The 15,285-nt window shown below is 59.5% G+C and overlaps 1 protein-coding gene across 6 annotated transcripts in view; it reads right to left on the minus strand.

The window, feature by feature from the left end:
- The window catches only part of LOC118360273 (dedicator of cytokinesis protein 3-like), a 126,386-nt gene that overhangs the window by 41,769 nt on the left and 69,332 nt on the right, over positions 1 to 15,285 (minus strand). The gene's annotated exons all lie outside the window — the stretch shown is intronic.

Consider the following 15,285-nt stretch of genomic DNA (forward strand, 5'->3'; position numbering starts at 1 on the left):
CTACACCCTGCCCCCTGCTCCCTACCCTATCCCTGCCCTATCTCTACCCCCTGCTCCTCTCCCCCCTGCCCTCTACCCACACTGCCCTCCTGCTCTATCTACCCCCTCCCTCCATCCCTATCCCCTATCCCTACTCCTCTCCCCTACACCCTACCCCCCTACTGCCCTACACCCATCTCTAATCCCTATCCCCCCTGCCCTGCTCCACACCCTGCCCTCTGCCCCTGCACCCTGCACCCTGCCCAACTACTCCCTATCCCCTACCCCCTACCCTCTGCTAATCTGCCCTCTACACCTAACCTACTGTGCTCTACACCCTACCCCACTCTACCCCTACCCTCTGCAACCTACCTCTGCCCCTCTCCTACCAACTACTCCCTATCCCCTACACCCTAACCTCCCTCCCTGCCCCCTACACCCTACCCCTGCCATCTGCTCCTATCCCCTACACCCTACCCTCTACTCCCTAATCTACACCCTACCAACTGCCTCCACCCTATCCCCTGCACCCTGCCCTCTGCCCCCCTACCCCTACCCCCTACCCTGCTCCTATCCCCACCCTCCTACCCCCCTACCCTCTACTCCCTATCCCCTACCCCCTATCTACCCTCTGCCCCCTCTGCCCCCTACCCTCTGCCCCTATCCCCCCTACCAACTACTCCCTATCCCCTACCCCTCTGCTCCTATCCCTACCCTACCTCTCCCTATCCCTACCCCTAACACCCATACACCTACTACTTTCCTCTACCTCTACCCCCCTACCCCCTACCCTACCCCTACCCCCTATCAACTACCCTATCCCCTACCTATCTACCCCTACCCTTCCCCTACTTCCCTATCCTCTACCCCCTGCCCTGCCCTCTGCTCTCTATCCTCTACACCCTGGACCCTGCCATCTCTCTACATCCCTACCCTAATCCTATCCCATACACCCTACCCTCTGCTCCTGCACCCTACCATCTACCCCCTACACCCTACCCTCTACCCCCCATCTCCTGCACCAACTATCTCCTAACCTCTGCTCTGTCTAACCTCTCCCCTATCCTTATCTGTGCCCATCTGCCCCTATCCTCCCTCCCCTCACCCTACCCTATCTGGCCCTATCCCCTGCACATCTCCAACTACTCCCTACACCCTAGCCCCTACCCCCTATCCTCTACATCTGCCCTGTCCCTGCCTGCTCTGCCTCCCTATCCTCTACCCTCTGTCCCCCTGCCCTCTACTCCCTATCCCCTACCCTCTCTGCCCCTGCCCTCTACTCTATCCCCTATCCTGCCCTCCCCCCTACCCTCTGCTCTACCCCCTGCCCTCTACTCCTATCCCTGCCTGCCCTCTGCCCATACCCTCCTATCTGCCCTATCCCCTACACCCTACCCTCTGCCCCCTACCCTCTACATTTCCCTATCCCCGACCACTCTACCCCCTACACCCTACCCTACCTAATCCCTACACCCTACCCTCACCCCCTACACCCTACCCTCTACTCCCTATCCCTACCCCCCCTACCCTCACCCCCCTACCCCTCACCCTCTACCCCTACCCTACCCACTACTCCCTATCCCCTAACCTCTACTCCCTATCCCCTACCCTATCTACCAGCCCAACTACATCCTACCCTCCCTTCCTCTATCCTCACCCCTACACCCTACCAACTACTACCTATCCCCTATCCTCTGTCCCTCTATCCCTCTACTCCCTATCCCCTACCAACTACTCCCTATCCCCTACTCCCTACACCCTACCCCTCTACCCCTCCCTATCCCCTATCTCCCTACTTCCCTATCCCCTACACCCCTACCCTCTACTCCCTACACCCTACCCTCTCCCCCTATCCCCTACCCTCTATCCCTATCCCTGCACCTCCTGCCCCTACCATCTCTACCCCTATCTACCCCCTATCTCCTCCTACCAACTACTCCCCTATCCCCTGCCCTACACCCTACACCCTATCTGCTCTGCCCTATCCCATACACCCTGCCCTGCTCCCTACACTGCCCCCCTCTACCTCTGACTATCCTCCTACCTCTACCCCCTCACCCTACCCTATCCCCTATCTCCCTATCAAACTACTCCCTATCCCATACACCCTGCCCTCTGCCCCTAATCCCATACACCCTACCAACTATCCCCTACATTTTATTCTGCCCCTACCCCCTCCCCTGCACCCTGCCCTCTACCCCTACACCCCTACCCTAATCCCTATCCCATCACCCATCTGCCCCACCCTACCCCCTGCCCTCTGCACCTATCACCCCTATCTCCTACCAACCTCTATCCCCTACACCCCTGCTCCCTATCCCATACACCCTACCAACTACTCCCTACACCCTACCCTCTACTCCCTACCCCCTACCCTCTACTCCCTATCCCCCCCTACCCTCCCTCCCCCTATCTGCCCTACCCTGCCCCTATCCCATACATCTCTACCTCTATCCCTACACCCTGCCCTCTACCCCTACACCTACCCTCTACCCCCTGTCTCCCTACCAACTACTCTATCCCTACACCCTAACCCTCTGCTCCTATCCCCTACACCCCTACCCTACACCTACCCTCTACTCTCTACCCTCTAATCCTATACACCCACCACTCTGCTCCTATGCCTACTATAATCCCCTGCCCCTGCCCTCTCCTACACCCTCTGCCCTCTGCCCTCTGCCCACCCTGCCCTCTGCCCCATATCTCCTGCCAGCTGCTCTATCTATCCCTCTGCTCTATCACCCCTCAGCTTCTGCTCCCTGCCCTATCCCTGCATCTTTACTATCTAACTGCCCTCTGCTCTATCCCTCCCTACTGCCTGCCTATCTGCTCTGTCTGCCTCTGCCTTCCACCCTGCCACCTGCCATCTGCTCTTCCCTGCCCTACACCTATCCCTCTGCCTATCCTCTGCCCCCTATCTGCCCCCCCCTGCCCTCTGCTCCTGTCCCCCTGCCCTCTACCCCTGCCCTCTGCTCTATCCCCTGCACCCCTACCCTCTGCCCTACCCTCTGCCCCTGCCCTCTGCCCTACCCTGCCCTCTCCCTATCCCATCTGCCCTCTGCCCCTGCACCCTGCCCTGCCCTATCTGCCCCCTGCAGGTCTCTGCCCCCTGCCCTCTGTCCTATCCCCCTGCCCCCTACCCATCTATCCCATCCCTCCCTGCCCCTGCCCTCTACCCTGCCTCTGCCCCTGCCCTCTGCCCCTACCCTCTGTCTATCCCCTGCCCCTGCCCCTGCCATCTGCTCCTATCCCTGCACTATCCCCTGCCACTCTGCCCCCCTGCTCTACCTATTATCTGCCCTCTACTTCTCAGCTGCTCCTATCTATCTACCCTACCCTCTGCCCCCTGCCATGACTGTCTGCACCCTGTATCCCCTGCCCTATCCCCCTGCCCTCTATCTGCTCTCCGCCCCCTGCCATCTGCACCCCTGCCCTCTGCTCTGTCTGCCATCCCCTGCCCACTCCCTGCCCCCTGCCATCTCTATCCTCTGCCCCTAGCCACCCTGCTACTCCTATCCCTACCCTCTACTCCTATCCCCTACTGCCCTCAGCTCCTATCCTATGGCTTCCCTACCCTCCACTCCCTTCCCCTCATCAATCATCTGCCCCCTGCACCCTGCCCTATCCTGCCTCTGTCTACTAACTATCTGCTCCCCTCCTGCCCTCCTAGTCTATCCCCTGCTATCTGCTCTGCCCTGCCATCTGCCCCTCTACCAGCTGCTCTATCTACCCATCTGCTGCCTTGGATATCTGCCCTGCCATCTCTCCACAATCTGCCCTATCCCTGCGCCTGTTATCTGTCCCCTACTGCCTGGCTGCTCCTAGCACCCTGTCCCTGCCTATCCCCTGCCCTCTGCCCCCCTCTGCTCTATCCTGCACTCTGCATCTGCCCCTGCCTGCCCCTGCCCTCTGCTCCCTGCCCATCTGCCATCTGCCCCCCTCTGCTCCCTCCTGCCCATCTGCCCTGCCCATCTGCCCCTGCCTATCTGCCCCTGCCCCTGCCTACCCCTATCCTGCCCTCTGCCCTCTGCCCCTGCCTATCTGCTCCCTGTCCCCTGCCCTGCCTATCTGCTCCTATCTGCTATCCCTGCACCCTGCCTATCTGCCTCTGTCATCTGCAATCCCTGCCCCTACCCTATCTGCTCTATCCCACCTGCCCTCTACCCTGCCATCTGTCCTATCCCTGCACCCTGCCTCTCTGCCCCCTGCCCACCCTGCCCTCCTCTGCTCTGCCCTGCACCCTGCCTATCTGTCTATCCTATCTGCTCTAATCTCTCCCTGTCCCTATCGCAATCCTGCCATCTGCCTAAATCATCTGCCCTGCGCCCCCTGCCATCTGCTGCCTGTCCCTGCCTATCTGCTCTATCCTACTTCCCTCTGCTCCCTACACCCTACCTCTACCCCTAAATCTGCTCCTATCCCCTACCCTCTGCCCTCTGCTCTGTATCTGCCCCCTGCCCTATCTACTGTCCCTATCTGCTCTATCCCTACGCCCTCTCCTATCCTACATCATGCATCCCTCCTACTCCCTACTCCCCTATCTCTGCTCCTATGCCATCTACACCCTGCCCTGCCCTATCTGTCCCTGTCACCGGTGTCTACTCTCTTCTCCTATCTGCACCCCTGCCCTCTGCTCCCCCTGCCCATCTACCCCCTACCCTGTCCCCTGCCCCTATCTGCCCCTGCCTACCATCTCTATCCCCTGCCTATCTACGCCTCTACCCTCCTGCTCCTCCTACCCATCTGCCTGCCCATCTGCCACCTGCCCTCTGCTCTATCCCTACCCTGCCAATCTACACCCCTGCCCATCATCATCTACCCTGCTATCTGCCCCCTGCCATCTGCTCCTGTCCCCACCCCTGCCCCCTATCTCCTCCCTGACCCCTGCCCTCTCCCCTGCATCTTATCTGCTCCTATCTGCGCCCTGCCATCTGCCCCTGTCACGCCTGCCCTCTGTCTATCCTGCCCCCTGCCCCTCCTGCCCTGCTGCCCTATCCCTGCCCTGCCATCTGTCCCAATCTACACCCTGCCCTCTTTGCTCTGCGCCCTGCCATCTGCTCCTGCCTATCTGTCCTCCCTGCCCTCTGCCTCTTTCTATGATCTGCCCTGCACCCTCTGCTCCTGTCTGCGCCCCTGCCATCCCTGCCCTCCATCTGCTCTATCCCCTACCCTCTACCCTGCCCATCTGCACCCTGCCCTCTATCTCCTATCCCTACCATCTGCCCCCCTGCCAGCTGCCCTAATCTGCTCTATCCTACCCCTGCCCTCTGTCCCTGCCCCCCTGCCTATCTGCCTCCCTGCCCTCTGCCTGTCTATGCCCCTATCTGCCCTCTCTACACCCTGTCCAGGCTATCACTAATCTCCCTCTCCCCTGCCCTCTGCTCCTGCCTCAAACCATCTATCCCTCTATGCTGCCCCTGCCCTCTACCCCTACCCTCTGCTCCTATCCCTGCCCCTACATCTGCCCCTGCCCTCTGCTCCCCTGCCATCTGCCCTCCATATCTGCCCCCTGCCCTCCTATCTATCCCCTGCCCCCTATCTGCCTATCCCTATCTTTCTAATCTGCTTTTCTGCTCCTATCCCTACTGCTGTCATCTCCCTGCCTCTGCTCCTGCCGTCTGTCCTAATCTGCCCCCATCTGCCCCTACACCCTACCCTCTGCTCCTTATCTGTCTATCCCTCACCCCCATCTGCTCCCTACACTGCCCTCTGGTTCCTATCCCTACACCCTGCCCTCTGCTCTACACCCATATCTGCCCCCTGCCCTGCCCAGCTTCTCCCTATCTGCCTACACCCCTAACCTATCTACACCTGCCCCTATCTATCCTACACCCTACCCTCTGCCCCCTGCCCATCTGCTCCTATCCCTGCCCTCTGCCCCCTGCCCTCTGCTCCTATCCCCTGCCATCTATCCTATCCTGCACCTACCTCTGCTCTACACCCTGCCCTCTGCCCCTATCCCTACCCCTGCCTGTCTCCTGCCCCTGCCCTCTGCCCCCACCCTACCCTCTGCTATCTATCCCTGCCCATCTGCCCCCTCTCTGCCCCCTGCCATCTGCAATGCCCTATCCCCTATCTCCTACCAGCTGCTCCCCCTGCCCTCTGCCCCCAATCCTGCCTGCCCTCTATCTGCTCCCTATCCCCACGCCCCTGCCAGCTGCTCCCTACCCCCATCTGCCCTGCCCATCTGCTATCTCTACACCTGTATCTGCCCCCTGCCATCTGCTCTATCTGCCCTGCCCTCTATCTGCTCTATCTGCCCCTGCCCTCTCAGGTCTGCCAGCTGCCATCTGCTCTATCCCTGCCCTCTATCTGCTCTACACCCTACCCTCTACCCCCTGCCCTCTGCTCTATCCCTACCCTCTACCCCTACCCTCTGCTCCCTATCCCCTATCTACTTCCTCTGCCATCCCTGCCCCCTGCACCCTGCCTCTGCTCTATCCCTGCCCTGCCCTCTGCCCCTGCCCATCTGCTCTGTCCACATGCCCCCTGCCCTCTGCTCATGCCCTGCCCTATCTGCCCTACCTGCCCTCTCTCCTATCCCCTACCACTACTCCCTATCCCTAACCTATCTACACCTATCCTGTCTACCCTCTATCCCTACCCCTACCATCTGCTCTATCTATGCCCTACCTATCTCCTGCCCCTACCAATCCCCTATCATCTACCCCCTGCATCTGCCCTGCCCAACTACTGCCAACCTATCTCTCATCTGCCCCCTGCCACTCTGCCCCTGCCCTCCTCCTATCTACCCCTGCCCTCTGCCCCTACCATCTGCCCCCTGCCCTCTGCTCCTATCTACCCATCTGCTCCTATCCCTACCATCTGCCCCTACCCTCTGCCCTATCCTCTGTCCCTACATCTGCCCCTGTGCCCTGCTCCCTTTCACCGCCTGCCCACTCCCCTGCACCCCTGCCCTCTGCTCCTATCACCCTGCCCTCTGCCCCTGCCCATCTGCTCTGTCCCTGCCCCTGCCCATCTGCTCCCTCTACACCCTGCCCATCTGCTCTGTCCTACCCTCTGCTCTATCCCTGAGACGCCCTATCCCCCTACCCTGCCCCTGCCCATCTGCCTGTCTATCTGCCCTGCGCCCTGCCTCTGCTCCTGTCCTATCTGCTCCTGTCCCTGCCATCTGCTCCCCTATCCCTACTCCCTGCCCCTCTGCTCTATCCTCTGCCCCTATCCCTGCCCTCTGCTCCTACCCTACCCTCTGCTCCTATCCCCTGCACCCCTCTCTGCTCTGCTCCTACACCCTACCATCTGCACTATCCCTGCCCTACCTGTCTGCTCCTCTGCCATCTGCCCCCTATGCCCCTATCTGCCCCTGCACTGCTGCCTGTCTGCCCCATCTACCCTATCTGTATCTGCCTATCTGCCTGCCTGCCTATCATCTGCCCTGCCCATCTATCCCCCTGCCCTCTATCTCCTCATCCCTGCCCCTGCCCTCCCCCTGCCCATCTGCTCCTGTCCTACCCTCTGCCCTGTCTATCTGCCCCTGCCATCTGCTCCCTGTCCCTGCCCCTGCCCATCTAATCCTGTCCATGCCCTGCCCTCTGCCCTGCACCCTATCTGCCCTACCCCCTGCCATCTGCCCCCTGCCCCCTGCCATCTGCCCCTGCCCTCATCTGCCCCCCTGCCCTCTGCTCTACCCTGCCCCCTACTGCCTCCTAGCCCCTCTGTCCCTGCCCTCTGCCCTATCCTGCCAGCTGCTCTATCCCCAATCATGCCTGCCTACCCTCTGCCCTGCCCACCTGCTCTGCCCCTCTGCCCTCTGTCACTTTCTTATCTGCTCCCCTGTCCATCCCCTGCCTGCCCATCTGCCCCTGCCTATCTGTCTGCCATCTGCCCCCTCCCTGCCATCTGCTCCCTATCCTATCTATTCTATCCCTTACCCTCTGCTCCTATCCTGCCCTCTACCTCCTGCCCTGCCCTCTGCTGTCCTGCCCCTCTGCTCCTATCCCCTCTGCCTCTATCCCTGCCCATCTGCCTATCCCTGCCAGCTCCTCTACTTTCCTATCTGCTCCTATCATCTCCTACCCTGCCCATCACTCTGCCCTCTACCCTCTACCCTCCCTACCCGCCCTCTATGATCCCCCATACACCCCCCTCTGCTCCCATATCTACCCCTACACCCTATCAATCTCCTGCAACTCTCCTATCCCCTGCTGCCCTAACCTCTACTCCTATCCCTACACCCTGGTGGCTCCTCTCCTATCTCCTACCCTACCTATCTGCCCTATCCCTACACCCTACCACTCTACACCCTATCCCTGCCCTATCATCACTATCCTATCTACCCCCTATCCTCCCTCTGCCCCCTATCCTCTGTCCTGCCTGCCCCTGCCCTCTGCCCCCTGCCCTCCCTATCTACCCCTGCCCTCTGCCCCCTACCCTCCTGCCTCCTATCTACCCCCTGCCCCCCTGCCACCTGTATATCTGCCCCTGCCCTCTGCCCCTGCCATCTCTCTACACTCCCTATCTGCCCCCTGCACCCTGCCCTCTGCTCTATCCCCTACCCATCTGCCCCTGCTGCCTATCTGCATCTGTCCCTGCCCCTGCCCTCTGCCCCCTAATACCCTCCTCTATCTGCCCTGCACCCTATTTATCTGCTCCATCCTGCGCCCTGCCAGCTGCTCCCTGTCCTATCACCTGCCTATCATCTACCCCTAACCCTGCCCTACCAGCTCCCTATCCTGTCTGCTCCTGTCATCTGCCCCCCTCTGCCCCTGCCCTGCCCTATCCTGCCTCTGTCTGCCCCCTACCCTCTGCTCTATCCCTCCCTGCCCTCCCTACCCTCTGCCCCCTGCTCTATCCCTATCCCTGCCCTCTACCCCTACTATCTACTCATCCCTGCCCCCTGCAGATCCCCTGCCCTCTGTCACTATCACTGCCCTACACCCTATCTCTCCACTCTATCCCTACCCTGCCCTCTGCCCTCTATCTCCCTGTCCCTGCCCTGCCCCCTGCCATCTACCCTCTGCCCCTGCTCCTGCCCTCTGCCCCTGTCTCCTGCCATCTGCTCTGTCATGCACCCTGCACCCTCTGCCCATCTGCCCCTACCTGCTCCTTGTCCCTGCCCCCTGCTCCCTATCCCCTACACCCTGCACTTGCCCTACCCTCTAATCCTATCCCATACACCCCTGTCCCTCTCTATCCCTACCCTCCATCTCCATCTACCCCCTGCCAGCTACTCCCTATCCCCTGCCCTCATCTGCCCCTGCGCCCTGCCAACTCTCCCTGTCACCCTGCCCTCTGCTCTCTATCCTCTATCCCCTGGACTATCACTCCTGCCCCTGCCCTCTATCCTATCCCCTACACCCTACCCTGCTCTCCCTACCCTACCCTGCCCCTGCCCTGCCCTCTGCCCCCCTCTACTCTACCCTGCCCTACTCTGCCCTGCACCTACCCTCTACCCCTACACCCTACCCTCTGCCCCTGTCTCCCTGCCCTCTACTCCCTATCAATCCTCTACACCCTGCCCTCTGCCTCTGCTCCTGCCCCCTGTCCCCCTCTACTCCTGCCATCTGCTCCTATCCCTGCCCACTGCCATCTATCCCTGCATCCCTACTAATCCTCCTCTCCCGATCTGCTCCCTGCCCTCTGCCCCCCCCTGCCCTACCATCTGCCCTAGGCCCTGCCAGCTACCCTGCCTGCTCATGCCACACTATCCCTATCCCCTGCCCCTACCCTCTGCTCCCCCTGCCTCCTACTCCTGCCCCTATCTCCTATCATCTGCCCCCTACCCATACCTCTCTCCTATCCCTACACCCTACCTTTCTACCCTCTACACCCTTCCCTACCCCCTATCCTATCTACCCTGCCATCTATCCCCTGCCCTCTATCTGCCCCCCTACCCTCTGCCATCTGCCCTGCCTCCTGCTCTGTCTCCCTACCCTCTACCCATCTGCTCCCTCCTACCCCCTACACCCTGCCTCCTCTGCCCCTCCTGCCCCCTGCCTGCCATCTGCTCCCTATCCCCTGCCCTATCTGCCCCTGCACCCTGCCCTCTTTATCCCTCCTCTCCCTATCCCTATCCCCTATCCCCTACCCTCTGCTCCTATCCTGCCACTCTATCTCCTATCTATCCCTGCCTAATCTCTGCCCTATCCCTACCAACTATCCTATCCCCCTGCCCTCTGCTGCTCCTGTCTCCCTGCCCCCTATCCCTCTGCCTACACTTATCTTCTGTACCCTCTATCTCTATCCCTGCCCTCTGCTTCCCCCTACACCCTGCCCTGCTCCTATCCCCTACCCTCTACTCCTATCCCCTGCCCTCTAATCCTGTCCTACACCCTGCCCTCTGCCCCTGACACCCTGCCCTCTGCCCCTATCTCCTACCAACTACTCCCTATCCCCTACCCTACACCCTACCCTCTGTCTATCCCTACACCCTACCCTCTACTCCCTACCCCTACCCTCTACTCCCCGACTGCCTATCTGCCCCCGACACCCTGCCTATCTGCCCCCTATCTCCTACCAACTACTCCCTATCCCTGCCCCTACCCTCTACTCCCTATCCCTACACCCTACCAACTGCTCCCTACACCCACCCCTGCCCTATCCCCTACACTCCCTACCTGCTCACCCTACCCTCTAATCCTATCCTGTACACCCCTATCTACCCTACACCCTCTGACACCCTGCCCTCTGCCCCTATCTCCTACCAACTACTCCCTGTCCCATCTGCCCTACCCTCTGCTCCCTATCCCACACCCTATCTCCCTACACCCTACCCCTCTACTCTCACTATCTGCTTCCCTAGTCTGCCCCTGCCCTAATGCCCTACCTATACTCTATCCTATACATGCCATCTGCCCTATCCCTGCCCATCCCCTACACCCTGCCCTCTACCCTGCCCTGCCTATCTGCCCCCATCTCCTGCCAACTACCTCCCTATCCCCTGCACCCTGCCCCTACTCCCTACACCCTACTCCTCTACTTCCTATCCCTACACCCTACCAACTACTCCCTACACCCTATCCCCTACCCCTATCCCTGCCCTCTTATCCCCTACCATCTGCTCCCTATCCCCTGCCTAATCTATTCCTACCCCTGCTCTACTTATCTGCTTCCCTATCCCTACCTCTATCCTCTACCCTGCCATCTGCCCTGCCCTCTATCCTATCCCTAACTCCTACTCCCTATCTACTTCCTATCCCTACCTACCCTCTGCTCTCTATCTATCCCTACTCCCTACACTGCCTATCTCCCTGCCCCTATCTCTATCCCTACCCTCTATCCCTATCCATCTACCCCTATCCCCCTGCCCTCCTATTCCTACCCTCCTACTTCCCTGCCCTCTTCTCTATCCCTACCCCTATCCCTCTGCCCCTACCTTTCTGCCCCTGCCACTCTGCTCCCTATCCTACCCTCTCCCACTCCTACTCCTCTATCCTCTGCCCATCTCCTGCCCATCTACTCCCTATCCCCCTATCCCTGCTACCCTTTATCTGCTCTATCCTGTCTATCTGCCACTTCTACCCTCTACCCCCTGCCTATCGCCCTATCCCTGCCCCCTACCCTACTCCATGCCCTCTCCCTATCCCCTACACCATACCCCCCCTAATCTGCTCCTATCCCCTACCCCTGCCCTCTGCTCCTATCCCCTGCCTCTGCATCTACTTCCCTGCCCATCCCTTCTACCCCTACACCCTGCCCTACTCCCTATCCCTACCCTACCTATGCCACCTACCCCTACCCTTTGCTCCTACCCCTATCCCCTGCCCCCTGCCTCTGCTCCTATCCACTACACCCCCTACCTCTACTCCCTATCCCCTACCATCTGCTCCCTATCCCCCCTGCCCTACCTCTACTCCCTATCACCCTACCCTCTACTCCTATCCCCTACCCTACTCCATATCCCCTGCCCTCTACTCCCTACCCTACCCCCCCACCCTACCATCTACCCTATCCCCTACCCTATCCTCCCTGCCCCTACCCTCTACTCCCTATCCCTACACCCTAACCTGCTCCCCCTATCCCCTACCCTACTGCCCCTACCCCTACCCCTATCCCTGCCCTCTGCCCCTATCCCCTATCCCTACCCTCTACTCCTATCCCTACCCCTACCCTCTATCTCCCCTATCACCCTACACTACCACCCCTATCCATATCTACACTACCTCTATCCCTCCCCTGCCCTCTGCTCCTATCCCTACCTATCTACTCCTATCTCCTCTGCCCTACTCCCTATCCCCTACCCCCTGCCCTCTCCCTATCCCCTACACCTACCCTCTACTCCTACGCCCTACCCTATAATCCCTATCCCATACACCCTGCCCTCTACTCCTACACCCCTACCCTCCCCCCCTACCTCTGCCCCCTATCCCCTAACCTACCAACTATCCCTACACTATCCTCTACTACCCTATCCTCTACACCCTACCCTATCTGCCCCTACTCCCTATCCCTACACCCTACCCTCTTCCTGTCTACCCTACCAACTGCCCCTGCACTTATCCCTATCCTGTCTACCCCTACTCCTCTATCCCTACCCTCTATCTCCCTATCCCAATCTACCCCCTCCTCTACTCCTATCCCCCTCTACTCATCTGCCCCCTACCCTCTACCCCTATCTATCTACTCCCTATCCCCCTGCCCCTGCCCTCTGCCCCCTGCCCTCTACTCCCTATCCCTACCCTCCCCTACCCCTGCCCTCCTCCTGCCCCTACCCCTGCCTCTACTCCCTACACCCTACCCCTGCCCTATCCTCATACACCCTACCCTCTACTCCCTATCCCCTCTGCCCCCTACTTCCCTATCTCACCCCCTGCCCTCTAATCCTATCCCCTACACCCTACCCTCTACCCTACACCCCTACCCTCTACTCCCTATCCTACCCCTGCCCTACTGCCCTATCCCCTACCACCTGCTCCTATCCTATCCCTATCCCCTATCCTGCCTTTCTATCTCTCCTACCCCCCTATCCCTACCCCACCCTGCCCTACCCCTACCCTACCTGCTACATCTGCCCCCTACCCCTACTCCCTATCCTACCCCCTACTACCCTACTCCCTATCCCCTACCCTCTACCTCCCTACCCCCTACCCTCTACCCCTATCCTCTACACCCTACTACCCCTACATCTATCCCTACCCTATCCTCTATCCCCTACCCTCTATCCCCTCTGCCCTACTGCCTACCTTCTATCTCCCTATCCCATATCCCTGCCCTCTACTCCTACCCCTGCCCTTCTACCCCCTGACACCCTACCCTCCCCTATCTCCTACCAACTACTCCCTATCCCCTACACCCTACACCCTACCCTCTAATCCCTATCCCATACACCCTACCCTCTACTCCCCTCCCTCTACCCCCTACACCCTACCCTACCCCTATCTCCTACCAGCTACTCCCTATCCCTACTACCCTACCCTCTACTCCCTATCCCTACACCCTCTACCCCTACACCTATCTTCCTATCCCCTACCCTACCTCTATCCCTACCCACCCTACCCTCTAATCCCTGTCCCATACACCCTACCCTCTACTCCCTACACCCTACCCTCTGCCCCTACCCTACCCTCTACTCCTACCCTACCAACTACTCCCTATTCCCTACACCCTACCCTCTACTCCCTATCCTATACACCCTACCAACCTCCCTACACCCTACCTCTGCTTCTCTACTCCCTATCCCTACCCTACCCCTACCCTCTACTCCCTACCCCCTACCCTATAATCCCTATCCCATACACCCTACACCCTACTCCCTACCCTACCTCTACTCCCTATCCCATACACCCTACCCTACTCCTACACCCTACCCTCTAGCCTCTATCCCCCTACCCAATGCTCAATCCCTATCCCTACACTCTATCCTAGGCCTATCTACCCCTCCTCCTATTTCTACCCTCTTCTCCCTATCCCCTACCCAATACTACCTACCCCTACACCCTACCCTCTACTCCCCTATCCCCTACCCTCTACTCCCTATCCCTACCAACTACTCCCTATCCCTACCCCTACACCCTACCCCCTGCCCTTTGCTCCTATCCTATCCTCTACCCCCTATCCCTCACACTACTCCTACCCCTACCCTACTTCCCTATCCCTACCCTCTGCCCCCTACACCCTACCCTCTACTCCTATCCCTACCTCCCTAATCCCTATCCAATCTACTCCCCTATCTCTACCCCCTACACTCCTACTCCTGCCCTCTACCCTCTGCTCTATCCTCTTTACACCTACCAACTACTCCTATCCCCTCTACTTCCTTCCCTACTTCCCTATCCCCTACCAACTACTCCTATTCCTACCAACACTCCCTATCCCTACCCTCTACTTCCCTATCTCTGCCCCTACCCCCTGCCCTCTACTTCTATTCCCTGCCCTCTGCTCCTATCCCTACTCTGCTACCTACCTATCCCTATCTCTGCCCCCTATCACCCTAGAGAGAAAAACCCTACCCTCTACTCTCTATCCTACCAACTCCTATCCCCCATCTACTGGACCCTCTTCCTACACTTCTCTATCTCTACCCTCTACTCCCTCATCTGCCCTCTACCCCTATCCTACCAGCTACTCCTATACCTACCCTCTGTCCCTATCCCTAGCACCTACCCTCTACTCCCTACCCCTACGCCTCTAGCTATCCTATACCCTCTACCCCCTACACCATCTACCCTCACTTCCCTATCTACCCTCTACTCCCTACACCCCTACCCTCTACCCCTACACCTACCCTCTACTCCCTATCCCTACCCTCTACTCCTATCCCCTACCCTCTACTCCCTACACCATACCCTCTACCTTACTATCCTCTACCCCTACACCCTACCAACTACGTCTATCCCTACCCTCTACTCCCTATCCCCTACCCTCTACCCCTCTACTCCCTACACCCTACCCCTAATCCCTATCCCATACACCCTACCCTCTACCCCTACACCCTACCTCTACTCCCTACCCTACCCTGACCCCTACACCCTACCCTCTGCCCCCTATCCCCTACCCTCTACTCCCTATCATCTACCTCCTCTGCCCCCTACACCCTACCCTCTACCCCTATCCCATACACCCCTACCCTCTACTCCCTACATGCCCTCTAATCCCTATCCCTACACCCTGTCTACTCCCTACACCCTACCCTCTACTCCCTACCCCTACTCCCTACCCCCTACACCCTACCCTATCCCCTATCCCTACCCTACACTCCCTATCCCTACACCCTACCTCTACCCCTACACCCTACCCCTACACCCTACCCTCTACCCCTCACCCTACCCTCTACTCCCTATCCCCTACCCTCTACTCCCTACACCCTACCATCTACCCCTGCCTCTTCTCCCTATCCCCTACCCTACC

This window comes from Oncorhynchus keta, chromosome 27 (assembly GCF_023373465.1).
Source record: "Oncorhynchus keta strain PuntledgeMale-10-30-2019 chromosome 27, Oket_V2, whole genome shotgun sequence".
NCBI lineage: Eukaryota > Metazoa > Chordata > Actinopteri > Salmoniformes > Salmonidae > Oncorhynchus > Oncorhynchus keta.